The sequence below is a fragment of the Euprymna scolopes genome, chromosome 23 (genome assembly GCF_053919585.1).
Source record: "Euprymna scolopes isolate OS-2025 chromosome 23, ASM5391958v1, whole genome shotgun sequence".
NCBI lineage: Eukaryota > Metazoa > Mollusca > Cephalopoda > Sepiida > Sepiolidae > Euprymna > Euprymna scolopes.
This window is the reverse complement of record NC_136504.1, coordinates 50,705,013-50,732,416: the sequence shown is the minus strand read 5'-3', so window position 1 is coordinate 50,732,416 and position 27,404 is coordinate 50,705,013. Positions and strand designations below refer to the sequence as shown.

The following is a 27,404-nucleotide window of genomic DNA, read 5'->3' as shown; positions in this document are numbered from 1 at the left end:
GTTTTACTTCCGCTTCCTGCTGTCCATTGGCTGGATACTTAGACATGTTGAAGCGGACAAGCACGGCAATCCGGGACAAGATCAAAGTGGAGTATATGTTCTTCAGATGCTGCACTTCAATTTCTTTTTCTCTGTCAGTGGAGGAGAAATCCTTCACGACTGAGAGAATTTTTATTTTTGTCCCTTTTCTCCACATTAAAAAAACGACCCTGGTGTCTAACTCTGTCCGGTGGGGAGGCATAGTAAATAGGGACAAGCAAGCTTTCTTAACATAGCAAAACTGAAAGTTTTACAAGTTCTCGCTTCTCACTATCATCCCATCTGCTGAGCAGAAACCGGAAGTAGAAAAAGAGCACTTAATTTAGACTCTCAGCCGTTTTTATTTACTAATATTTGAATGATGGTTAGTTAGCTGCGCTGCTGTGAACATAAGTCTCATATGATTTCCCAGATATTTAATCGCTTTTTTTTTCTTTTTAAGTGGGAGAAAATATTTTCTCATCGCCTGCGATTTCGTTATTGTCACAATGTCTCCATGTCATAAAGGAAGAATAGAAGGGGACTGACTGCTTACGCTTTAAAGTAACTGGAGACAAAAATACGTGGTGAAGAAACTGTTAATTTTATACTAACCAGAATTATAATCAGTTATCGGTAAGTTAAAACTTTATATATATGTAAATATATAAACCCTATTTATACACACACACACACACACACACACACACAGTTTGAAAAATATGTATGGTAATTAAGCTACGCAGAATTTTCCGCGTTTCATCCTCGTGAGTATTCGTCAGGCTGAAACGCAGAAAATTCTGTGGAGCTTTATTGTTATACATAATTTCAAAAACTTTCTACCTTGTATTGCTGACATATTGAGCACTGTTGATATAAATACTGAAAATAGATACATAATTTTTTGTAGATACATGAAATTATATATAATTGTCCACTGTTTATAGACTGTTTTGTGGTATTACACATCATCGGCTAGACTAGCAGCCATTCTGAAATAGGAATCGAATTTACAACCATCCAGTTAATAGTCGACAGTGCTATTATCTGAGTTATGGGATCGTGCTTGTAAATGCTATATTCAGATGTCTTTTTATATAAACGTTTGATTTCCACCCCATTTGTTTGTTTATTTACAAAGAGCTCCGCATTACGCTAAGTATACAGCAGACGACATCATTTACCGAACGTGATCTACCCAGCAGCGGAGGTATCCTATATTTAACTTTTAATTTTTGGGTAAATGTGTACATTATGACGCTCAGCTAGCCCGATAAAAAAAACAAACAAAAAAACAACTAAGATTTTATCTTTTAGGAGACTACGTGTGACCACTCTAAAAATAAGACTTGATAAAAAGAAGAAAAAAAAAAAAGAAGATTATTCATGAATTTATACAATTTGTCCAAAAAAGCAGCTTCAATTTTCGTGCTATTCTAACACAATGTAATTCTATTTAATTTTTGTTTCCTTTGACGAGGGGGTGCTAATGCAGAGAGTGATCGGCGCTATTTTTTGAAATCGTATTTCCAAATTTAATTAAAGTTTTCTGATGTGTTTTTTTATTCAATTGTAAGGTTAAAGTACAGAATATGTACAAAACATCCTCCCCTCCCCATGTTAAGAATGGCTTTTAAAAATAATAACGTTATTATTTCAGCACGGATCACTCTCTGCATGAGTACCGACGAGGGAAATGAATGCTATGTATTTTTGTAGGGAGTACTCTACTTTTTAGGCGATTACCTGCGGTTTTAGGTTTTATTTATTATTATTTTATTTATCTTTTTTTTTTTTTTGATGGGTGCGGTGGGGCTTCCCACGTGGATCTTGGGGGTAGTGGTAGAGATATGTAATGATTCTTTTGATTTATTTTTTTTAATAAAAAAAAATCACTCATCCAAATAAACAAAGCATAGAATGTATCCCCAACAAACAAACAAGAAAGCAATGTTAGTTAACTGTCCTTAAAAGCTAGAATTGATGGGAAATGGGAGATCGTTTTATGTTAAATTTATACAGGAAACTTATCTACTTTAAATAAGTTTTGCCTTTTCCTCTTTTCCGTCAAAATTTTCAGCGTCTTCACACGTAACCGCCTAAATAAAGTGGTATCTCATTTGGGGAAGGGGGTAAACAGACTGTCTTAATCTGCAAATTTACGTAAGATATGACCCAATGTCGGACAATATTCGTATGTAAGTGATCATTCCTTGCATATCTTTCATCATCCTCAATAGTATTCGAAGAAACTTATAAGCAACTAGTAAAATTAACGGAAAAATATGCTCAGCCAGTGTTCACACTCCATATGTATGTAGATATTAGTGATGGGACGATTCCAATATTTTTCCCGATTTCGATACAATTACCGATTCCGATCCTTTATAAATGTTTAATTATTTAACTATAAGATTATTTTCCCTCTGATTTTCCTAAACAACACATGTTAGATTTGAGGGTATTTTCTTAAACGTCAAAATGCACTTGTGGAGGATGATCTATCGATTTTAGTTTTACTGGTAATTTAAAATCAATAAATATTTATTATTTTATCATTATTACCAGCAATGAAAGATTTTGCTTTAAACAAAATCAAATGAAAAAGGACAAGCAAAAGAATCGTTTTGGCATCGGAAAATAGGCACCAATATTTCCGATACCGATACCCCCAAATGTTCCGATTAATCGTCCCAACACTAGTAGACTAAAAATTTCATATAAATCATGAAATTGCATCAGTAATTTAATTTTTCATATAAATTATTATCAATTGTGATTGGCCTTAAAAAAAAAAGTCGACTTTTTCTATTATATGACAGATTATTTCCGAATTCATTTCAAACGGCGCGATTAATCTGGGATGGTTAACTTGTGTTCTGGCTTAACTTCAAAACTTAAATGGCCCGGGGCGAAAAAAAAAAAGAAGTATGCTTCTTTATGATGTAGTGGAGAGTTAGATTTATAACGAATTTGGTACTCGTGCACTTATTGATCCGTGCTGAAATAATAACGTTATTATTTAAAAAAAAAACATTCTTAACATGGGAAGGGGAGGGTGTTTCGAACCTATTCTGTACTTTAACATTACAATTGAATGAAAAAAACATATCATAAAACTTTTATTAAACTTGGAAATACGATTTAAAAAATAGCGCGGATCATTAAGTGCATTAGCACCACGAATTTGTGTATTGTTCGAATTTTTCGGACTACTCTTCATATCGAATCAGCCGATATAATCACCGCTCGGCGCTCCAACCTTCTAGAGGTGCAGGTGCATCCTTTCGAATTCAGGAATCCTTACGCCGAACTCGAAAATTTATATGAAATTCCGAATCGAATCCTTTACTTAATCCATGTGGGTAAATCCCTGTAATGACTTGATCCCTGTTAATTGCGGTATAAGACTGGTTCTGTGTAATTCTAGGAGATCAACCCTCTCAGGCTTTGCTTTCTCTTTTTGAGAAGGGGTTAGTTTATTGCTAATCGCCTGAGGCACCTTTGCTGGGAATGCCGACGGGACTGCACAAGTATCTTTTGCAGAGTCAGGGGACTCCTCCTCTGGAGCACTTTTTCAATCCCACTTTTCAGAACCCTGTTGCGGTGCGAGAGAACTAAATGTCGAACTACTATTCTCCGTGCTCGTGCACTTATTGATCCGCGCTATTTTTTAAATAGATTTTCAAGTTTAATTAAAGTTTTATGATCTCTGTTTTTATTAAATTGTAAGGTTAAAGTACAGAATAGGTAACTTGAAGCACTTACCTGCGACTCTCAGGAAGAGTGGCAGCAGAAATCTTTTGTGTGGGTGATGACTTTTTTTTTTTTTTTTTTTTTATTGGTAGTTGTTACGTTTAACTTATTTGATTGGCTAACTAGATTATAAAAATGGAGGGAACTGAATTTGGTGGTGATGTTCGGTTTGGGATTGGAGTTGAAGGAAATTGAATCGTTACCCTTATTACCAGACCGACAAGGTTCTACAATTTTTACCTAGTCACAGGTCGCAACAAACCATTGTTGCAAAATCCTTGTTAATCTCTACCTTTCAGTGGAGAAATTTTCCACAGTTTCCGTGTTAAAAATGGCTTTCTAAATAATAACCTTATTTCAGCACGGATCAATAACTGCACTGGAACCTTAGTTAGTCTCTCTTTTTGAATGTTATTCCCACGACGTTTCTGTCGATGAAACCTCTGACCTTTTTTTTTTTTTTTTAGAATGCACATTATTGAACTCGAATCTTTCTGTCGAAATCGCGAATCCGCACGGAATTTGGAACGGAATCTTTTAGTGAATTCCCGAGGATTTCATACTTTCATTCCGTCTGACATGACTGGGTAGAAGTCTCAAATACTTCACAGTTGTGGTTCTAGTATCGTCCACAATGAGAATTGAACCTTCAACCTCCAGAAGAGTGTCACTTAGAATTGAATTTTACTCAGTGGTTCATTTTTATGCCACGGGTCCGAGTTCGACGAGATACATCTGAAAAAGGTCGGGGGTTTACATCGGCCGAAAAATTGTGCGAATGACATTCAAGATGAGAACAGTAGTTTAAATAATCCAAATTTTTAATGGTCATCTAAAAAAAAAATCAGAAACAATTTTTATTTCATTTTTAGTTATTACCGCCAGTAGTGAGGATCGAACCTTTAACCACCAGAAGAGTCTTAGTTAAAAGTGATTGTTCCTATTTACTTTTCCTTCCCACGAGAGCAGAGTTAGACACCGGGGTCGTTTTTTAATGTGGAGAAAAGGAACAAAAATTTGAAATTGTCTCAGTCGTGAAGGATTTCTCATCCACTTACCGAGAACAAAATAATTTAAGTTCATCATCAGGCAGATACTACACTTTGATATTGGCCCGATGGTCAAGAATAGTTAAAAATGATTATTGCTCAACAATCCTACTGTTGCCCTACGTATCCATATGAACAATAGACAACATCAATTAGGAATGAGGTAAACTTTAATTAATATTTCTGTCTGGTTATGGCTGAAAAAACGAAAATAATCTACCACAGGAAATAATTAAAAAAAAAGGGTTCATTTCGAAATTTCGTATAGATTCCCGAGTCCGATATAAAAATTCCCGGATTCGAAAATATGCGTATGAACAGGTTACATCTGCCGAAACATTCCGGAATTAATGACCAAGATGAGAATAGTAGTCCGGAAAAAAAAAATAAAATAAAAAATAAATGAATCGTCATTTTAAAAAAATTTCGAAACCAAATTCAGGTGTTTGTTAATAGATGTTCCTCTTTACTTGCTTCTTCACGAGGGCAGACTTAGACACGAGGTCCTTTTTTTATGTATACAAAATTTAGCTCCCCAAGAAGCAGCCTTTTGCATTAAAACAACAATTAAATTTTATTTTCAGTCTAGAAGGATTTTTTTCCCAGATAGAAAAGATAAAGTGTAGTATCAGAACAGATGCTACCGTTTGCTCTTGGTCCAAATAAATTTGATAATAAGCAATATACAAATATATTTATTTAAAGCAAGATTGTAAAAAATGACAAGAAAATGCTTGATTTCGTCAAGGCGTTTTTGTCTCGTTAAATTTAACCACGCCTTATTTGCCTCCTCTTTCTGTATCTCTTCTTCTTCGCGCCTTCTCTCTCTCTCTCTCTCTCTCTCTCTCTCTAAATATATATATATATATTATTCTTCCTCCTCCTGTCTTCAGCCATCTCCTTCCACCTTATACCGTCTTTATAATCATCTGTTTGTTCACTGCAACACGTTTTCTTCTTCTTCTTCTTCTATTTACGCGTTTTGCATTCGCTTAAAAAACATGCGCGCAAGGACAGAAAATGCGCGCTTTGCGGCGCTGATCTATCCTTTTGAAAGACGCTATTAATCGCCTCCTTCGGATCTCGTGTCTACACACGGAAAAGAAAAAGAAAACACACACACACACACATAAACAAAATCCACAGAGAGTCGATAAGCAGGATAAAGCTACACCCGCGTACCATTGAAGTAAGACGCGCATATAGTTCGGAATCTTCGTCGAAAACAAAACCCTCACAGACGTTTATAAAGAACAACAGCGAATCCTTCATCGTTGGGGTCTACTATATCAGCCAGCCAAGCCTTTATAAAAGCGGGACTGACACGCGACTGTCTTTCTCCCGCCGCATATCTGCGGACCAATAATGCATATTTCAGCTTGTTCGATACTCGTCCTTAGATAAAGATAGAAACAGCACGTAATAAGATTCGATGTTATTACTGCATCCAGGTAAATTGCCATCTACTACAGAAATAACAAAGGCACACATATTACGACAATAACATACACCCACCGTCCCACCACAAACATATTTCGGGGAAAAAAGAAAGAACGGAAGAAAGAAGCTAAGATTAGAATCACAGTCGCTTTTTTTTTAATGTTCGAATTACAGTTAGTTACCTGCGCTCTGTGAACACGAGTGGCGCCTGATTTCGGGATATTTAATCGCTATTTTTTTTTCTGTAGATAAAGTAAGAGAAGGTATTTTCTCATCGTATCCGATTACGTTAATAGTGTCACAACACCTCCAAGTCGTAACGGATAGAAGAAAAAAAAGGAATTTACTATTTCCGCTCGAAATAAACCGGGGGAAAAAAGAAGAAAAAAATATATAGAATAAACAGTTAATTTTATACCAGACTGGAATTATAATCACTTGTCGGTAAGTAACGTTTTTTTTGTTTTTGTTTTGTTTTTTGTTTTTCTTTCTTGCCGCTTGATTTTTTTATTTTTTAAATTGGAACGGTCTGGAAATGGGGGACAATTTTACGTTGATTTATAAACGGGATTTTAAACCTTTTATTATTTAGTAAATCTTATATTATGAGATTGTACTTTTTTAAGTGATTACGTGTGAAAACTCGGAGAACCCCCCCCATAAATAATAATGGTAATAATAATAATAACTTGGTAGAAACAACAAAATATTAATAAACAAGTATGTTGTGTACCACTAACCCTAAGTCCAACTGGTCGTAAAACCACGTGCAATTGTCTTTTAAAAAATCCAGTGTCTCTGCAATAAAAAGGTAAAAAAAGAAATTACCTCCCTTAGCTAAAAAAAAAACAAAAAAACAAAACAAACTGTCATAAAACATTAGACAGGCCCAGAAATGCGAGGCCATTTTACGTTAAATTTATATGCCAAAATGAATCCCCACTATAAGTTCTAAATGGTTTTTTCTTTTGTTTGTTTCCTTCGTTTTTACTCCCTTTTTGCTGTATTCCTACGTAGGCATACTCGCTTAAAAAGGTAGAATCTCATCAGAGGGTGTAGTTGTAGTTGAGTTGAGTGTTAATCTTCAGTTTTTACCTTGATGGGGGTATTCTTAACCAGTCACCCCGGTAAAAAAAAAAAAAAATGACATAAAATAAATCTGCAACAAAGTGAGGATGCACAAGAAAACAGACGCAGCAGAATAATGACCACAAGTCATCAGTGACAGTAATAATTAGCAGCAGTAACATTGCTGGTACTATCTACCTCCGCCCTTTCCGGTACCGGATTTGGTAAGATCCTTGCCAGTGAAAGGTGCGCATAATTTAGCAACTTTCGAAGCTTCCTTAGTTTTGTTTCTTGTTATTGAAAATAACTTGAATACAAGTAAAATACCCCCCCCCCAAATAAGTTTTGCACCACTTTTAAATGTTATTGCGAAGATTAAAAACAAGATATAATGTCACCGTCTTATGCAGAATACGGACTGTGCTGAAATAATAACGTTATTATTTAAACCCATTTTTAATATAGGTGAGGAACGGCGTCTTGCATCTATTCTCTACTTTCACCTAACAACTTAATAAACAAACAAAAAAAAATACTGTAAACATCGAATATATCTTTGAAATCGTATCTAAAAAAAAAAACTGGGCAGGTTCGTATGCTGCAATGCTGCATAAGCTACTAAACCTTATGCCTAGAATCATTATCCATTACATGATTTTGGTTCTTGAAAATGTCTAAAATTTTAGGCTTAGTGTAAGGCGTCTTAAGAAGAAATGGAAATTCAGGGAACCTTGATAATTTATTTTTAATATTTAGATTTTCAAATCGGAGGTTGCACTGATATTCTAAAAATGCGCCACATAAATTAACATTTTGGGGGAATATTTATTATTTGATATCGAATAATTATGTTTAAAATTGCAGGTGCTTGTTAAGACAGAGTTGGCAGATCGATTTTTTGTATGTGGTTTTAAGCAAAAAACGACACTATTTACTTAATTGTCATGGCGAAAATAGCAATGTATAAATGTATAAAAAAAATCACTAAACTTCATTAAGTGGACAATTACTTATAGCTAAAATTAATTTTAACGGAAAATTGAGGGAAATTGAATAGCTGTGAACACCTTGAAGATTGCGATTACAGGGGGCATACTTATCTCCCTTATTGCCACTTTAATGTTTTATGTGCTGTTTTAGACCAGAGCGATAAATTAAAAATTTTTTTTTTTTTTTTTTTTTTACTAAAAACACAAAAGCAGTTGTTCTACTTAATGAATTTTCGTAATTTTCGGATGTATTACTATTTTCGACATGACAAGTAAGTATTATTGCTTTTTTGTTTAAAACCACATATTTAAAAATCGATCTGCCGACTCTGTCTTAACAAGTACCAAATTTCACACAAAAAGATCAAATCTATCTGAAGTTTCATTAAACCGCCACCTCCTTTGAATCCTTTGCATGAAACTTAATTAAACTAAATACAACCTGTGTCCCCTCCCCCCACACTTACGCATAGCAACTGTATCCCCAAATTCCTAATGATCGGTTGATTACTTAAAGCGTGAATCCAAGGCATAAAATAAACATATACACATATCTAACTTCATATAAAATAGCGATAATATCATGGTAACCTTTTTTTTCTTTTTTTTTTTACATAGGCGTCACCACTTATCAAGGCCGAGAGGACACTCAAGGATAAGTGTTAAAGAGTGTACAGTAGCCAAAATGACAATATAGTAATCGATAGTATTGGGACGTGACGCAAACATGCAAAAAATAGTTACGATACATGTGCGTTAACGTAAACATTTATCTTAGCAAACCTATGAAAATCAATCGGTGGTAACTTTGAAAACATGTATACCTCATAAGTTATATTCATTTAATAAATGCCCAACATTTAATTAGTTCATCTATCCGAAGCACGTGGTTATAGCGTTGTTTTCTGTTTGCTGGACTGTCTGTCTATATAGCCTTTTCTCGGAAACTACTAAGCTGATATGGCCAACATTTTGTTTGGACTTGTGGTGTAATACAGTGTAACGAACTACGTATTATGGTATTCGTCTAATGCACAGTTAGGGATCACTACGGATTAGTAGTTAATGCAAAAATGAGCACAAATTTAATCATAACTTTTGAACGACACACACACACACACACACACACACACACACACATATATATATATGGCAGACCGTCGGGATACAGTGGCTCTAGGATACGGTATTTTCAGGTTACGACGTGGAATACGATGTTTTTTTCCGGCCCCTGATTACGGTATTTGCCTCGCCTTACGGTGTTATTTATCAATATAATGTTATTTGATTATATACTGTACTGTGTTACTAATTTTTATTGCCGTACCCGGAGTCCTATTGCGTGCGTGCGTGCGTGCGTGCATGTATATATACATATATATGTGTGTGTGTGTGTATTCAATTTGGAAAACACACTCACAAAATTAATTTCAAACAGCAAATGGAGGATCATAGAACGCCCGGATCTCGGACAAAATCTTACTAGAGGACATTTAGACATTGAAATTGAAGCTTTGTCTTGGACTAAAATTTGCAACTTTGGATATTCTGACCGAGAGATCTTTTTAAGATTCTGGCTGTCCCTTTAAGTGCGATTGTTTGAATATCTATTGCACTTGGTTCACCTGGTATATCTGCAAGATAGTTTTGAATTTTTTTTTATGCGTCCCGTTGGTCCTATAATTACTAGAATAATAGAGATCTTCCTACGAGTCCAGTTTCTTTGCATGTCACACATAAGATCTCGGTATTTTGCCATCTTTTCCCTCGCAGCTCTGTTTAACCCAGCATCATTGAGACCACTGACTTCTGCTAAGGTTGCTTCTTTATCACTTCTTGTTCCATATCACTATGTCAGGTTTTATGGCTCCTCCACCAACACCATTTTTGAATAATTACAAATATGAAGACACAGATTTAAAAAAAAAAATGGTTTCATAAGGGGAGTTATTTTATTCGCAGCCCACTGAAACAGTACTACCGAGGACACACACACACAATCAAATCAGAGGTTAGGTAACCAATGAAGTTTAACAAGGTTAATACAAGAGTGCTCAATACCGAAGTAGAACAGGGCGTACGCTTTATTTGTTTTTACATAAGCAGTAATATGTTACTACACAGTCACGAGCATGTTTCGGTCAGCTAGTTGCTAGTATCTACAGACCTCTTCAGGCAACACAGCGTATACCAAAGCAATGTTTGCAATGAAAATATCAAGTCTTCCTCGTCACAAGGAGTTAATATGAGAAGGTTCCGTCAAATGTTGTAAGAAATAGGATTTGGTTGAAATATATATGACTGTACGAAAAGAAATCAATTTGTCTTTTGATTTGCAATTTAGAATTAGACCACAACTGTTCAAAATAAAGTCGGCCCCTATAAGGATCAGTATCATCGTCATTTCTTCCAAAAGCAACAAGGATTAGATCTGTAATGATCTGTTCGCTGCGGTGTAATGCTCGTTCTGTGCATTTCTAGGAGGTTCAGCCTTCCAGGCTTTGCTTTCTCTCATTGAGAAGAGGTTGGTTTATTACTAATCCTATGAGGCCGCCTTATCGGGGAATGCCGACGGGGCTGCCCAGGCACTGCTTGCCGGTAGAGTACCCCACCTAGGGGGCACTAACTTCTCAATCCCACTTTCCGACCCTGGTGCCACGGTTCTTGCAGTACGAGAGAACTAAATGCCTCCATAAAAACGGAACATTTGAACCGAAATGCTAGATATTTGTCTAGAAAAAAAAACGGCACTGTGAGAACAGAACTACTTGTTTTATTAAAATAAAAAAACAATCATTGGATTAAGATACAATACCAAATAATAGTTAATTAATAAAATGCCAAATTTGAAAACCAATATGCAAATTAGTAAACTTGACGACTAATATCGTCTATATATAAGCTGTATATTAATAATATAATGTATCCATTGCATAAAGTCAACGTAACTTTATCGTTAGTGCAACGAATTTGCCCACCTTTCGCATGCATTTATTTAGATCTAAATAACAACGTTAAAGGTATCATCGAATTAATAAATAAGAATAGACAGTTAAATAATGGAATGTTCTTTTGCAAAATAATATGCATATTAGTTAGCATAATAAACTGATCGATGCATTAAGAAGCTATAATCCTTTTATTCTGAATTTGGTGTTTTAATCTTCCTGCCAGTGTGATAAATGGTCCGGCTTTATAAATGTTTGAAATCTCATTGAAACAGGACAATTCTCTCATTTGGCGATTATTCAAATATTGCTTTGCGTTGCCTAGAATATCGATTGTATATGCCGACCCTCGTGATTCTTAATGGACCACGTGCGACTGAAAGCGCGTTAGCTTTGAAAACGCCGCGAATGAAATTCTATAAATATGATCTAGTCAATTTCCATTAAAGTAAGAATGCCTACTTGATGACGTATTATTGTTTTTAAATCGCAAATTGTTCAGCGGCGTTTATGAAAAGAACAGTCCCTTATAATTCATGCCATTTATTTTATTTTATTTTTTTTATTTTGGCGTGCTTTATAATTTCACTTCTTTTAAAAAAAATATTTCCTTAAGATAGTTAGACAAGTTTCAAATCCGAGTTGCAAGGGTGCCCCAGACAAAAATTATGATTTAATTATGTGTAATAATAAATATTATTTCATTATAAAAAAGATGTATTTGATTATTTATGATAAAAAAAAATCCAATCATTAAAACCCAATTTGACTTTCTTGTGTTAATAATAGAAACTGACGAAAACAAATTATCACCCAAACTCACCGATAAAAAAGAAAAACCTCCAACATTAATATAAGATTGTTTCATGATAACCAGCGGGTTTGTTTTACAATCAACAGAAGTACGAAAAACTGGTCAACGAACAAATATATAACAAACTAGAAGAGGGCACCCGGCTTTACCCAGGCGTAAAATACGCTTAAATATGATATTTTAATTTGTCCAGATTTCGTATATATTATTATAGAGCCGTGATTTCAAAAGTAAAGAAAGTATTTGGGTGCCATCAGCTAGAATCGAAACCGAAAGCAAAACTGTAGCATTCAAAGCTGGTGACGTTACCACTTTACCAACGTGATACGCAATAATGATTAAAAATAAAACATAAAAAACTAAACTATGATGAATGTACGAAATGTATAACGATTTTTTTCAATTTTGATCCATTCTCGACACCTTAAAAACTATTTCACCCGGCTAAAGATGCATAAAGGAACGGTCCGTAAAAAAAGACAACCATTTAAGGGCCCTAGAGCCGCTCTGTGACTATTAGTTTCGGATGAGATAGTTTGAAAATATGGAGACAGACAGACAGGCATATAGCCTTTTATATATTAGATAAATGTTACCAAAGGTAAGAGGTGATTCTTTTACCTGGAAAAATATTTTTAGTGGTTTTACTCACTTTAAAACGTTTAATCAGTTCGAAAATCATGCAATGTTTATTAATATGTGCGAACAAGAAAGATTGGCGGCGAGGCCGACCCCGTTAATATGTGAAGTTTGGAAAATGAGTTTAAGCTAAAAGATTATACAAAATACTGCTAGAAATCCACCCAATATATGGCAAGGTAATATATTGGGTGGGTTTCTAGCAGTATATTGGTAACATTTATTTGTTATAGATTTTTTTATTAACCACTTTCCCGTACGCCTGTGGATTGTAAAACAAACCATGAACACCATTTGTCAATTTCCGATTTAAAACCTGACACCGTCATCAAGTAGATTCTTAATTTCTCATTCTGTGTTGTTTTTCGTCGAAAGTCACGCGCACTCTTTCGTCCTGATTATCCTATTAACGGGTGGCCGCTATATTCTCGAAGAAGGCAACGTCGTCTGTTTTTAACGTTAAATTCCATTGTCTTGTATTACTTAGATCATTATTATGACTATTATTCTCATTTCTGGTATTATTTTCACAAGGTTTCGACCGATGTAACCTTCGACCATTTGCAGGTACGTCTTCTTGAACTTGGTAATCTTTGTATTCTACAAGAGTAGATTGTTCTTGTTCAGTAGTAACAGTCACCACATCTTCCAACTGCCCCTCTCACTTATTCTTATACTGTTACAATACTATAATAAAATACACACACACACACACACACACACACATATATATTCAGGGTTTGTGTTCCTCGATAGAAGCGTTGGTTGGGTTTGAATCAAATAAAATACGTATTAGATACTTTTGAAGTCAAAACAACGCATTATTACAAAATAAACAGATATTTATTTTGTTTGAAATTTATATTGAAATTCATAAATATATTTCGAAGCAAAACTTCATCTTCAGTATGTTTTTTTTTGTCATATATATCTATCAATACTCCTATAATTTATTTTTGTTTTTTGGTGTATTGATAATCATATTAAAACCCCCTTTTTATGGTATTTTAAAAAAATATGCAACTTTGTTAATCGTGGAATTGCATTAATCTGAAAAAGATCTAGCTAATTTGCATAATTTTAAACATTCATTTTAATTAATTCCCTATTAGTTTTTTTCGGTTTTCTTATGTAATGAACGTGTTTAGTTAACTATTACTTGTAATTATATTCATGCAGATATTCTACATGATTTATACTTGCGTAATATTTGTGTAAAAATAATATAATGGACATAAACCCCTTTCTCTCTCTCTCTCTTTCATATGTATATATATATATATATATATATATATATATATATATATGTGTGTGTGTGTGTGTGCGTGTGTGTATGTTTAAAAAAATTTTCCTAACAAACTTATCAGCCAGTTTTTTGTCTACAGACATGAAACTTAATATATAGGGTATTCGAACCCATGCGAAACTTTATATTTAGGTTTCAGCCGGGGAAAATCGGTGCAAAAATTTGAAAATTAAATAAATCGAATTTGCCAGATAAAGGTCGAATGACGGCATTACGAATATGCATGTGTAACGTAATAGCTATTGCTTCATGTTTTAATTTTTAGTCTTGCAGCAAACGTTTTCAAAGCTCAGGCAATAACGTCAAAGGATAAAAACTGAAATTGTTGCGGAGCATAAGTCATTTCTTTTTTTACTTTTTAAATAATTGCTATATATTGGCCCCAATATAATATAATAATAAATACGAAATCTAAATTAATCAAAATATCATATCTAAGTGTATTTTACGACCGGGCAATACCGGGCGGCTTGCTAGTATATGTATAGCGTGTGTTTATGTATATATGAGGGTCATTAAAACAGTAACATTTATTTTAAACTAAAAAAAAGTTGAAGAGCTCAAAAGACGAGTGTTGTTCCATTTAAAACGAGCGAACTTTTGTGCTCCACAATTTATTTTTCTTCGTAGTCACCACCATGCTCAATGCACTTATGCAAGGAATTGGATGACGCATTTATGCTTCTGACGAAGTCCATGACAGGAGTTGCTTTCTTAGTCTCATTCCGTCAATATCTAAAACAGAGAGATGAAACTTACAGGCCATGAAAACATAATGTTAGTCATAAAAATTCAATTTTTAATCCCCTCTAACCCATTCAGACGGAATAAAAATAGGAGGCGTTACTTTTGGAATGACTCTAGTATATATATTGGTCATTCCAAAAGTAATATTTTTTACAAATCGTTTACGTGTTCATCAACGTTTGAGAAAAACAAAGAGCAACACACACACACACACACACATATATATATATATATATATATATATATATATATATATATATATATATATTAGAATGCGAGAGATTCTATAATTATTTCTACAGTCAAATAACGTCGCAGCTCATAAGAGCTACGACAGCCAACAAGTCGGAAGTTCAAGACTCGGGCTTCATCCTCATTCGGGCTAATCAGTTAGACATATCCGAACCCGGGATTCGAAACCCGAGTCTCTTGCATGCTAGGCGAGTACTCTGCCAAATGAGCAACCGCGCCACACAGTCTATTAACTAACAAAGATCTAGCAAACTGCGGTGAAATCCGACTGTGGAATGAGCTACTTCGTCTCGAACAAGGTGTGTATTTCATAGTTGGAATACTAATCTATTCATATGAATGAATTCGAAAGTGTTTGTGTCATATTTACTTGTGAAATCTTTATTTTGAATTTTTATTTCAAGAAGTTCTAGACGTGACCCGACAACTACCGTATATATATATATATATATATATATATATATATATATATATATATATATATATATATATATAAGCTGAATGTCTGTTTGTGTCTGGTCACGAATAGACTCTTATATGGTTGACTATTTTAAAAAACTGATTACATATAATGATAGAAGATGTATCCAGACACAGGAATGGGTATGTTTGATCTGGCAGAACGGTGGTTCATTAAAATTGTTGAGTCTGCACAAAGTATGGAAATAAAAAATTTAAAGATTAAAAAAAACAAAACATTTACAAGTGTTTTTGATATAGATGTACATAATAATACTTTCATAAGTATGTTTTAACTTAAATAGGGATGGTATGATAAAATTGTAGGGTCTGCGTTCGAGCCTGGTCTCCATAGAATGGAAATAGGCACAAAATTTAATACTTTTCATACCTATCTGCATAAGTATACTTTGATAATTATGTTTCAGTTTGAAGAAATATGGTATAATAAAATTATGGGGTGTTCGTTAGCGCCTAACCTCCATAGAATGGAAATATGTCACAAAGTTTAACAAGGTTTTTTTAATATAGATCCACAGAATATTGTGATAAGTGTTTCAGTGTAAACAGGTATGGTATAATAAATTATGGGGTTTATCTATTTTATTTTTACTGTCATCATATTTTTCTTTGATTTTGATACTCCCCCCCCCCCCATATTCGAAGCTATCTCTTTACAACCATCCTTTCATAAATCAGTCCACTTTCTCTAGGCTGTTTTTTAACCCAGTCAACGACGGGTACTTTTGCTAGTATGTATGTATATATATATATATATATATATATATATATATATATATATAAAAAAATTTTTTACTCGTGTCAATGTAAGCTACATCTAAAATTTAAAGTGCTTAGACCCAAAATTGGTGAGGGAGTTTGGTAGAGTCTGCAAAGGTCAACTTTTTAAACTTTGACATCTTGGCAGCCAAATTTTCGCCCAAAAATTGATTAAAAAGCTTGCTGCACGTCTGAATCCCCTTTATGTAAAATTTCAAATGTTTAGACCAAAATTTGCCGAATACTTTGCTAGAGTCGGCAAAGGTCAAATCCTTTGAACTTGGACCCAATTGGCAGTTAAATGTTCGGCCAAAAACAAATTAGAAATCTTGCCCTACGTCTGAATACATTTTATGTAAAATTTCAAATGTTCAGACCAAAAATTGGCTGAGTAATTTGATAGCGACCACATAGGTCATTTTTTTTTAACTTTGACCCCATTTTTGACCCCTTAACATTTATTGTTTTGGGCTCAAATCAAATTAAAAAGTTTGATCCATGTCCACGTAAACTACTTCTAAAATTTCAAGTGTTTAAACCCAAAATTAGCGAAGGAGTTTGGTATAGTTCTCAAAGGTAAAATCGTAGAACTTTGATCCCTTGACCACCAAGTTTGTGGCCAAAAACCAATTAAAATATTTTCACAAATCTCAATACCTCCTATGTAAAATCTCGAATATGTAGTTAAGTAGGGAACTGTAAACACACATACACACAGAGATAATTGCAACAAATACAAATAACATCTACATAAAAAACGATACATTCAGTAGTAGGGGGTTACGCTTCTCATCATGGCCTTCCGATTTCGAATATTTCTAGATTCAGCCACTCTGATGAGTCATAGATGACGAAACACGTGTCAGTGGATAATTATATTTAAAAAAATAATACGTATGCCGCTCTCCATTTGGGGGAACTAAAATTGGTTAAAGGGGTAATTATTCCCGATTTGCATTTAGGCAAAAATAAATTTTCGTATATATAATTGAATTAAATTATAAAAAAGTATTGCAAAACAAAAACAAATAACATCTTCATAAAAAAACGCGATGCATTTAGTCGTGCGAGATAGCCTAGTGGTAGTGGCTACGATTATTACCATGGGGTCCCGATTTCGAATCTCGCTAGATTTAGCCACTCTGATGAGTTGTAGATGACGAAACATGTGCCAGTGGATAATTATATTTTAATAATAATAATAATAATAATAATATTAAAATATAATGATCCACTGACATGTTTCGTCGCCTACAACTTATCAGATATACATCTATATATATTTACGACTCATCATATCTCTCTCTTTATCTCGCTCTCTCTCTCTCATATATATATATATATATATATATATATATATATATATATATATATATATATATATATATATATATATATATGTATATATATATAATGAAAATTTCTGTCTTAGGTATATATTATTATTTTAGTTCTTGATTCTGCAAAAAGTTTTCAAATATCATAAGTTATTCGCTGTAGTATTAACCAACATTGTCTTTTTAAAATCTAAGCCATTGTTTTAGTAGTTTATTTTAACCCATCTTGCATTTAATTTTCATCTTGGACTCCATTTTATACCATGAATAAATGCACTTAATAATATATAAATAAAAATATGACAAAAATTTTCATCATATTTTGATATATCAAGAGCAATTGCCCTAGAAAGGAAGCCTTTGTTAAGAGATTCACTAACCCTGTGAGATATAACTGTCAGCACATCTGCGGTAGATCTTGCAGAGCGGAAACCATATTGTGTGTCATTAAGAAGGTTGTTTCTGCTGAGTTGTGTGACTATTTCTCTATTTAATATGGATTCCAGCAACTTACTTATAACACACAGGAGACTTATTGGTCTGTACTGAAAGGGAGATAACTTATCACCTGAATTCTTAAATACAGGGCAAACTGATGAGGTCTCCCAGGGAGTCGGAAAGCACTTCTCCTTAAGGCAGAGCTTAAACAGTTTCGTAAGTATGGGAGCAAGTTCTGGTTGAAGCTTTTTTAACACTATAATTAGGATGCCGTCAGGGCCAGTTGCTTTACTGGAATCAAGGTTCTTGATTAGCTTGGCGACCTCATGCACGTACGTTACCTAGCGTGTTCCGTGTTATAGGAAGAAATATGGGGAGTTGATGGCCTTCGTCGCATAGGGTAGAATTAGCTGCAAAGTTCTTTGCAAATAGTTTGGCCTTGTCTGATGCTGACGAGATGACCTCTGGTCCATTGATAATGGTTGGGATAGAACGCACACTTCTGTTCAGGCTCCTATTTGTTATTTGCCAAAATTGGTGGGAACCAAGCCGCTAATCAGCTAACTTGGATTCAACAAACTGGGCATATATTTTTCTTGCATTTTTTATTACTCTTTTAAAGTGATTGCTGGCAGTCCTGAAAGCAGCTTTAGTTTCAGTGCATCTATTACGTTGGTAGCTATGGAAAAAGTGATTTCTGTGCGCGATAGCAGCAGCACATTCTGGGGAGAACCATGGCTGGCTGTTAGGTTTTTTTTGGAATGTTTTAGATGGTATGAATTGGTCTATGCCTAAAATTAACCCTTCGGTCAGATCTGATACTATAGAGGACACTTCCTGGAGTGCAGAGGTAAATCAGATATGAATGTACGGAAGCTATCCCAGTTAGCCATAGAGTATCGGTAAACAGTACGTTGAGCGTGTTATTTGCTTTTCTGTCCTTCTTGTGTTCGTGAAGTCCAGAATTCGTTGAGTTTCACCAATGTAGATTTTGTCACAATCAAGACAGGAAATGGAGTATACATCCGCCTTGACTTTAGCCGTGGTGTCCGATTTAAATTTCCGGACAATATCGATAACTGTAGATGATGTCACTTGGGATATTTTGATGCCTATTTTGTTAAATCTCGTATAGATGTTTTTTTTTTTTTTTTTTTTTATTACTGTAAGTATGCAGGGCTAAATTTCTGTTAAATGTAGGTTTAATTCGGGAGCTGGCTTATTGCTCTTTGAGTAAATTTGGGGAACTTTTATTTTGAGTTTAATATGAAGGTTATTTTAAGGCGTGTTCTATGTATTCAAATGTCTCGTTTGAATGTTTGCTGCTATATGTTTTTACGGCTCTGACAAAACTGATTACAATGCATGATTTTTCCATGCTTGTGGTGTAAATAGAAATGAGTGTATGCATATGTATATATATATGCATATATTTATGTGTGTGTGTGTGTGTGTGCATAGATACGTGTGTATACATAAGTGTGTGTATGCACATATCCATGTGTGTACATACATATATATGTGTGTGTGTGTGTGTGTATGCAAAAGTGTATGGGTGTGTAAGCATGTGTGTATGTATGCATATATATATGCGCGTATGTACGCATATAAATATGTGTGCATGTGTATGTATGCATATATATGCGTGAGTGCATGCGTATAATTGTTTGTATGCATGCATTTGTGTGTATGCAAGAATTTACATATACATATTATGTATGTGCATTTTATATATATATATAACATTTATGGATATATATATATATATATATATATATATATATATGTATACATACATAAGCTTACGATTTAGCATAGCGCCTAACATAAAACTATATAATTTCTTATGTAATGCCCTAAACTTAGATAAGAATATAAACTTAGATAAAAATATATACTTAAATATAGTGCTAATTCAGTATGACTGTCTTCTAACTAAAGTTTTTCTCTATCCCTCGAACTTTCTATTTTCCGTGACGTCATACACATGTTAAAACGTGTGCATTCTTTCACGTGTCCTGGACATACGTGTCCAAAATTTTTCCTATTTCTCAGTAACCTATTTATCCAATATGTTAAAAACATTATCTTATAAGCTGCATTCTTTCAATTTAAAATTTCATAAACTTGACAGCTCACATTCTTTTCTTGAATATTTTATCTATATTCTAAACAAATGTTTCGTTTTACGTTAATTTTATTTTTATTTCGGACTATTAGTCTCATCTTTATTAGTTGTTGTATGTTTCGTTTTACATTTTTAAATTCTCACACGTAATGTATTTCTAAACCAAGATTACGAGGTTCGAATTTCTCTATTGCCATCTCATTTCCATTTTAAACTAAATTCTCCATTTTTATACTTACATGAAAAGGGGACAGCCCTTATCATGTAACATTGGTTCGAATACCCTATATATTAAGTTTCATGTTTGCAGACCAAAAACTGGCTGAGAAGTTTTGTAGGCAAATTTTTTAAACATATATATATATATATATATGCATACATAAATATATATAGAAAGAGGTTTGTGCTTACTATAACCTTTTACGCAAATATTACGCAAGTATAAATCATGAAGAATATCTGCATGAATATAATTACACGTAATAGTTAACTAAAGATGATCATCTCATAAGAAAACCGAAAAATAATACCGAATAAACTAAAATTAATATTTAAAAGAATATGTAAATTAGCTAGATCTTTTGAAGATAGAATGCAATTCTACGACCCATATATAACTAAGTAGTATTTTCTTATATTATATAAATGGCAAAATATGTGTTTGTATGTGTGTCTGTATGCTAAAAACGTTCGACATACGCAACGAACACTGACAAAGTTGGTATTGTTAGAAAGATTGATCTCTCGGACGACATATATAAATATAAAAATGGCTCAAAAGATACATTCTTTGATCGTCAACTGGGCGGTTTTTTTTTTTTTTTTTTTTTTTTGTAAGGAAGGGCAAGTTTTTGAATCGACATTTTTGCAAAGTCATTCACGCCTCCCGATTTCAATGTACATTTAAAACACGTCATTTCGAAGGCCCTTGACATCACAAGTGCGCCGTGGGCGAGACAGCTAACGCGTTTGCTTTTTTCACCTCCTTTTCCCCTTTCGCGTTACAGGTTCGAGCTTGGCTATTGTGGCTATTTTTTCTTTTTGCGCTCGCACGGACACTCGCTATTATTTTAGTTTTTTTTTTTTTTTTTTTGGAGGGGGTGCTCAATAGCATTAGTATACCACTTCTTGACACCCTGGCAACGCCAGGTACTCCCGCTAGTTTTAACTGAATAGAATTTTTTTTTAATATGACTATCAACACACACACACACACACAATACAGAAAAAAAATTAATAGGAGTATATGATGACCTCACCCGTCGATTTCGACGTATGAGATGCCGCCACAACTAAGTTGCTCAGAAATCCACACAGCTGATTTGTTTATAGTGGTGAAGGCTTTGTGTAGAACCACCCACACTTCTTGTTATTACTGCTAACCTTCGTCGGTACAAACGACTGCCACAGGACAAAGTATACAGTACACCGCAGGTTTTTACATCTAGACGTATGTCTTAACGAAAACTGGGGGTGCATTTCTCAGTGAATTAATGCGTCCCAGATACCCACCTGGAAATTTCTACGACTTTGTGTGTGTGTGTGTGTGTGTGTGTGTGTGTGTGTGTGTGCGCACGCGCGTGTGTGTGTGATATGTATGCACAATTTTTTTTTTCCGTGTGAACGTTACTCACGCGTGAAATTAGTTCCTTCTGTTTGGCAGTTTTTTTTTTTTTTTCGTTAGTTGAATTTCCACATTTCTACAAGACTTTCTGCTTCAAATTGAAATGTTATTGTCAACGCACGGTTTAAATGGACGCATTTTTATTTAGATGCGTCCAAAAGTTTTTCTTCTAAAGAGTACTTTTTGTCCGTCTGTCACGCTTATGCTATAAATGGCATTATAATCATCTTTTTTAATCTAAAGCTAGAAATACTATCCAACTACCCCTGCTATGCTAACGTTCGAAATCGCACAGATTAAACCAGCATTTTCCCACGTCTATCACTCGTACAATTTAATTTGTATTTTTCGTCGGTCTGTCACGTTTGAATTCGAGTTAGGATTTTTGTCAGTCTCACGTTTAAATTTGAAATAATATTTTCGTTTTCCTTTTATGGTAAAGCGTGAAATATGATTTTTGTTGTTCAAGCTTTTGTTTGAAAACGTATTTCTTGACTTTTATGCTTTATTTTAAAGTAGTATTGACCTTCTTGATATCATCTTTCTGTATTTCTGAGATAAGTTCTGATAATTTGTATTATTTAGATTACTCGGACTGCTGCCTTCATATTGAGGGTTATTTTCACAACGTTTCGGTCGATGTAACCCTCGACCTTCTTCGAGTGTATTTTGCCGAATTGTTTGCTGCCAACACTCAAAATCCGATTCGATGCCCCTGTTTAGCCACGAAAGACAATGGATACCCATTGTAGGGCCAGCTGCACATATAATTGCGAGGCAAAGGTTGCGCAATCCCGAACCACACCTCCCCTGAATCGTCACTGCTGGAGTCCAGTGGCAAGGAGAAGTCCAGGACGACTGAAAACAATGCCAAGATAAGCGGAGATCACATACAGCACCTGGAAATCCCAAATGGTCACCCATTTAGTACTGACCATGTTCAACGTTGCTTAACTTCGGTGATCCAACGGGAATCCGTGTGTCAACGTGATTATATCGTATATAACTCACTAAAAATACTTTTTTTTTACATAAAAGTCACCACTTATCAAGGCACAGAGGCCACTCGAGAATAAGGGTTAAATAGTGAACAGTAGTCAATGGGACAATATCATAGGAATCGTTAGGAGTGTAAATTTGGTAAATTGGATTACTTAAGATGAACGGCTCATCAAGAACTTGTTTACGTTGGACTTGAAGACGACCATATTGTGGTCAACTGGAAAGTAGGCAAACGGAAGAGAGTTCCACAACTGCGAATTATATAGGGCCTTTACCCAGTCATAACTAACGGAAAAAAATATTGCTACACCCGTAGATTAAATAAAAGGCTTCTGTTTGAAATTCTGTGCAAATTGCCACGCTCGACCGAAAGATTCCCGAGTTCGACAAGATACACATGAAAAATGGCGTAGGTTACACCAACCGTAACGCCGTGAAAATAACACTCAAGATGAGAAAAGGATTTCGAATAATCCAAATAATAAGGTACTAATACTCCCATTCGTCTGTCATGTTTAATTTTGAAATAGAATTTTCGTCAGTCTGTCATGCTTACGTCCTACTCGTACAAAGCTTTTTCTTCTGTCTTGTACGCTTAATCTTGGAATGCTGGCAATTTAAAAGTTTCTTTTGTAACACTGAAATTTTAAATAGTATTTTCGTCGCTCTGACACTCTTCTGTTTGAGCTAATTTTATAATCATAAAACGCGTTGTTCGAATGGACGCGACTTAAGAAAAAGTATTTTTGTTGTTGTTGCTTCGAACGTTTAATTGAAATCTATTTGGATCCATCCCTTTCCCCCTTCTCGTTTTCATCCGCATCGTCTATGTATTTTTTTTTTTCTTTCAATGACGATAGTCAACACCATCGTTGCTCACTTATTGTTCGCGTAGTCTTCCAGCTTCCATTTACGTCCTGGTTTACAACGAGAATGACACACTTTTCCTTTTCTGTTACGAATCAATACACATTACACACAACGATCAACTTAAAAAAGCGAAGGATACATAAATAAAAAGAAACGAGATGAGGATGAGAGGGGGAAGGCGAAGGCAAGGGTGAGAGATCAGAAGAGAGAGGGAAATAGAGAGACGCGTGTAGATTCCGATGAGATTTTAAACTCGTAGTCATACTACAGCATTTTTGTAGATAGTTATTAAAGAAGCGTAATTGTCAGCAACAAGTTCAAAGATTCGCGTGATTTTCCTTTGTTCTCACGTTGAACGTTTGCTCTGCCGATGCTTATTACCTATAATAAAGCTGCCAGATTAAATCGTTATCACTAGGTATCAACGCAGAATAGGCTGAGTCAGGGGAAAACCAAAGAGGTTGTACGTCATCAAAAACTCAAAGCAACCTAAATGATGTGAACGATGTTACATATGTGCCCCCCACCCCCATCTTTGAGCATCACATTAATGAAGGGGAAATTATTCTCAACCAGCATAAAGGTAAAAATGGCCTTTTATATAAATAATGGAATTAATTCAAAACTAGCAGGACCTGTGAAAATTCCACAGGGGACTTATTCGAATTATGTTGGCATTCTGTAGATGTTCAGCGTAAATGGAGAGGCTCTGATATTATTGTAGCTCTTTTGTTAAAACTGTAAAAGTTTTTATCTAAGCTAGCCGGTCGTAAAGTACGCTTAAATATGATATTTTAATTCTTGCAGTTTTCCTATATCTTATTATAGAGTTAATGTTCTATCAATTTTTATATATCATAAAGTTGCGATTTCAATATATATATATATATATATATATATATATATATATATATATATCCATATAACTTGATAAAAGTTATGTATAAAAAAGAATAGTGCCATCAGCTATTCATAGAAACCGAAACGAAAACTTATGAATAATTCTTGGTAAAATTATTCATTATAAAAAATGAAAGTCCATAACAATTAAACGACAGTCACTCGTGTGTAAGCATAACACACAAAATAAATAACACACACGTTATCCTATCAATATATAGATAGTTAATGTTTTTTTTTTTTTTTTTTTTTTTTTTTTTTTTAAACTAAACTTTGTAAACGATATCGCAGATACATATAAAAAAATGGCACACCTGTAGTGGAAAATGTCATTAATCCTGTGTATAGCGCTTGGCTTTACTGGTAATGTGAGAAGTAGGCCCGACTTAAAAAAAAAAAAAGGACGAAAGAACAAACTGGGACGCTGGTTGCTAAAATCAAAATCTACAGCGAAAACAAAGATGGGATTTGTGGATACTGATGAGAACAGATGGGACTGACGTACCGAATAATAAAGGAATCAGAGCATTAACTGCGCAATGTCGCTACAAATAGGATAGTTTGTTAGTGACGGGTGGATCCTGTGTCAGGAGACGGGTGTAGATTTGAAATAGCAGTTAAGCAGTTCGTGTTTTGGAACTGTAACCTACAAAAATCCGCAAGAGACTAATGTCGATTGGGATGAAAAAAAATATAATGATAATTGGAAGTTCCTTTGAGTCTATGATGAAAGTATCCGCGCGATATATGTGTTTGTAGAATCTCTCACTTATATATATATAATTCAAACAAAGTAGTAGAATAGAACATATGGTTAAGTGTGAGTTTTAGTCATTTAGAACAGCTTTAAAGTTTCACCGCTCACTCATTTTTCTACCAAATTTCAAACAATTATTACAGTTTATAGATCACATTTTCAGCTATATAGTGAAAAAAAAATTCAATTTTCGTTCTGTAAAACAAAAGTTATGATGAATCTTGTGGTGTTCAAAATCGTTAGAAAATATAGAGGTGAACGACGTTTTTTTATAACTGATTTCCATAGCGACCACGTCGCTTCAGCGACTACTGTTGCTACTATTTCACTGCTGTCGGGAAAAGAGAAGTAACAAGTGAAATAGAATGAAAGGGGGATAATTTGGTGGTTTTATTGAAAGCAGACGACTGCCGTACATTGTTATTACATGTGTGTGTATAGGGGCAAAAAATAAGAATGGAATTAAACAAAGAACAAGTGAATTTATTGGAAACCTGAAAAAATGCGAACGTGAAAAGTAATATGGTTAAGCTTAAACATGGAAGACTAGTTGTTAAAACTGGAAAAGAAAAGGACAAGATCTTCTCGTAACAAATGTTATAAATTTATAACTTAAAATATTGCAGGATTATATTTTAATTCAATTTATAACCTGATATAATTAATTCTTAATACTGCAGTATTTTAAGTTATAAATTTATTATTTTTTACTAGAATATCTCGTCCTTTTCTTTTCCAGTTTTAACAACTAGTCCTTTACTTTTCCATGTTAAATCTTAACCATATTACTTTTCATGCACGCATTTTCTATTGTAATATATATATATATATATATATATATATATACTTGTACTTTTTGTAGAAAAAGAAATCCCATACAGTGCTCTATTATTAGGGAAAAACCTTTCTCGAAATAAGAGCAATATATTTTTTTGTATAATATATACAGGAATATATATATATATATATATATATATATATATATATATATATAATGTCATCCACATACAGTACTGTTTCGCTGTTTCACAGCTCATAGCATATATATTAATTTTTTTACTACTATATGTGCATAAGTATGTATGTATATATATATAATGTACATGTAATATATATTATATATGTATATTATATGTACACCCCCCCATAAAAATATAAAACACGTTTTAATGAAAAAAGGGGGAAGGAGAGGAAAAAAAGGGGGAGTAAGCTGACCGGTTTCGGCTTTGCTTTTCCAAAATCTGACTCAAGGAATTTGCAGTTAAAAAGGGGGGAAAACAATGGAAAATGTACATAATTAAAATAAAGCTGCATTGCGTGATATTTACGAGTGAAAAAAAAACAAAAAAACAGGGAAGCGATTAAAATAAATCGACGTTATAAGTTTTTCGAAGATCCTAGCGGTTAACCACACTCAAAACTAAGAGACACTCCCAATTATTGCATGAGAAGGCCTCCTCAGCCGATCGTCAATAGTCTCCAAGATCTTAAGATGGAATGTGGAGTGATTATGAGTGAGAGTTTCATAATTCATAATGATCGACTAATTAGTTTAAGAGTGAATCACGTACATACACATGTATAAATATATAAACATTCTTCACTTTAATAGAGAGGCATACAAAAAAGGAAATGCACTAAAATCACCAAATGAACATGCGATCAAATATTGAGATAAAAGCGGAGATTTAACACCAACTACGTGAGAGCCACTTTAAAGAAAATAGAAAACGCACAAAGCAAATCACACAACACGAATTGGCGGGAATAGTAACGCTTAGAAGTGAAGGCTGTCAGAAATCTGGCGCCACGAGGATTGAGGAAACCGGAAGCAATACTAAAGCAACGATAAGAATGGTAAAGGTACAAATATATGTGATAGCATTCGCACTTATAGTAGACAACTTGGTGATACTTCAAGAAGATGAAAAATAAATAATAAAATGGAAAACAAAAAAAACAAAAACAAAAACGAAAACAGAAAAGGCTATGGATCAACCAGAAAGACTAGAGAAATGTATTGATTTCGAAATGTTGCAGAATGTCACGAAAATACTTGGCAAGTGTTGAGAAAAGGTTAAGA

General features: G+C 34.1%; 1 protein-coding gene across 6 annotated transcripts in view; it reads left to right on the top strand.

Moving 5' to 3' along the window:
* Positions 1–519: 519 nt before the first annotated feature.
* LOC145245890 (glycine receptor subunit alpha-3-like) overlaps positions 520–27,404 on the top strand; it is a 477,134-nt gene continuing 450,249 nt past the window's right edge. For 4 of the 6 annotated variants that reach the window (XM_080107618.1, XM_080107617.1, XM_080107613.1 and 1 more), the window contains exon 1: positions 5,795–6,707. The gene's annotated coding sequence lies outside the window, so the exon portion shown is untranslated. Of the gene's footprint in view, positions 655–5,794; positions 6,708–13,177; positions 13,289–27,404 lie in introns of those variants that run through there. The other 2 variants (XM_080107614.1, XM_080107615.1) reach the window with 2 other exon arrangements.